Source organism: Phodopus roborovskii, unplaced genomic scaffold (genome assembly GCF_943737965.1).
Source record: "Phodopus roborovskii unplaced genomic scaffold, PHOROB, whole genome shotgun sequence".
In the NCBI taxonomy this organism is placed as follows: Eukaryota; Metazoa; Chordata; class Mammalia; order Rodentia; family Cricetidae; genus Phodopus; species Phodopus roborovskii.
Window position 1 is genome coordinate 113,737 of NW_026125238.1, and position 2,461 is coordinate 116,197.

The window sequence follows — 2,461 nt, forward strand, 5'->3', positions numbered from 1 at the left end:
ATTTTTATACATAAGTGATTTTATGGATCTGGTTTTTGAATTGCTTGACAATGGGACCTGACATTGCCTGTATTTCTTGTGTTTTGGATAAAAGGCAAAAAGAACATGAGAAAGTTCTACTTTTCTTTTATTCTGCATTAGATTCTAAGGTTTATTCTGGTCTTTATTCACTGTTGTTTCCCTCCTACTTTAGGATTTACTTCGCATATCATTTGTTCAGTGTTTTGTATGTCTTCTATCTCTGTACCAGTTTTTCAGTTCTTTCCTGGAGGGAATTCTGTCATTTTTGAGTAATAGTAGTCTGTTATTTCTAATGATTGCCTTTTTAACCTTAACTCAAAGTTACTTTGACTAAAACTTGTAGTGCTTTATGCTATTTACTATAATAATAACATACCCTTATTTGGTCCTGCATATGATGAGACTGCCTCCATTCTAACTGGTAGACGCTGTCTACTAGTCCTTACTAGCTTCATGAGCATGGATGGGGGAGAGGAATGGCATTTAGAAAGGCCTTTTTATTATTATTTATTTATTCAGTTTACTTTTTAGTTACACCGAAGAGTATTTCTGAGCAGAGGGTGTGACTCCATGGTAAAACAGTTGCCTAGCGTGTTGTTGGCCCCACATGTGAACATGGCCCTGCAAAGTTGAGGGAAAGGGCTGACTTCATCCTTGCTTCTGTGGTCCAGGCTGGCTTTTTGCTCTTGATTTTGTTTCCATCTCCCTACTGAAAGATTACAGGCATGCACCATCTGATCTGGTTCCTTTTATTCTTCAAGGGTGATTTTGCATTAAAATCAGTAATACATTCAGTGCAATTGCATTTCCCCCCACCCTTGGCTTAATTGATTCTCTATTCTCACTAACATGACTAGAGTTATTTAGCTTTCCAATCAGGAATTGAAACAGTACATATGTGTCATTCTTTCAATATTGACTAATGTAATGACTTATTTCTCTTTATTCTAATATTAAAGATTCTTGAATTATGAGAATAACCTGTAATATTCTTACTGAATTCATTTGCTATTTTCTTGTGATTTAAAAAGACCTATTCATAAATTAGATTTTGTTTGTTATAGTAACTTGAAATAAATTGTAGGGTATTCTGGGTTTTTGTTTTCTTTCTGTACCATGAAAAGTATAAGTCATGTAGGAATTACTAGACCCTTGCAGTTTTAGTAGGATTTACCTGTCAGCCTGTACCAGTGAAAGGCTTTGTTATACATCGTTTTTACTATTTACATAAAGAAAATTCAGTGTGACAGGTGACCGGGTAGGAGCCAAATGACCTATTTCTTTTCAGCAAATAGCGTTTATAAACATTCTCGTTGTTGGTGGCACATGCCAATTCTAGCACTGGGAGACAGAGGCAGTCAGATCCCTGTGAGTTAGGAGGCCAGCTTGGTCTATAGAGCAAGTTTCAGGTCAGCCAAGACTACACAAAGAAATCCCTTCTCAAAATACTTAAAAAAAAAAAACAAACCAAAACAAAACAAAACAAAAAACAACAACAACAAAAAAACAAAACAAACCCTGCCCAAAAACCAAATACCAGAATTTAACCTTTTAAAAGATTATAAGAACATATAAATATATAAAAGCTTGTTTTTTGCAAATATGTATTATTTTAATTTTTTATGATTATAATAAATCTGTATAATATTTTATTTTATAAATATGTAATCATTTAACCAGTTCACTAATTTTTTCATTTTGCTTTACTGTAAAATGTTGAGTGATTCTATATAGACTGATTTCTTGAGGAAAATAACCCAATGATAGTTTAGCCTGAGACCATAGGAGGACTGTCCTTGGGATAGGCAAGAAGGACTGAGTGAGGGTCACTGATGTTCACAGGGCTAATCTAACTGTGTTTTACTTAGGTTGTTTGAGCAGTCAGGGCATCCAAAGTGTAGTCTCAGGGCTTATCATGGGTCACTGTTTCCATACTCCTGTCTCTTTCACCAGCTAAGATTATATTGCCTGCTCTGTTAAATAATACCAGGAAGAAGAGGGCAGGTTTGGAGTAATAACCTTTATACTGCTTCAGTTTTTAAAATCTAAACTAAAATTTTCCTATGTATGAGGAAAAGTTTAGGTAATATACAAGTATATAAAATGAAGATGGAGAATTTCAATGTCACTTTCTAGAAACAGCTGCCATTTGCATCTTACTTTCAAGGTTTTGGTTAGCTGACTGTCATTTTTACCTTCTAACCTAGCTACTATTGACAAAAAGGGGACTAACATGGGAAGAAGGGGGATTTGTATGTTTTGCTATATTTAGCTTTAGTTTTATAACTAAATATGCCACTTTGTGTGGAGATGGGAGTAAGCTTAAATGGCTTATCTGAGAGTCAGTGGGTTGATGGGTGGTAAGTGGCTGAGCTGGGATTTTGCTGCTGCTTCTACTTTCAGAAACTTTCTGTCTAAATTTGCTAACTTACCAGACACA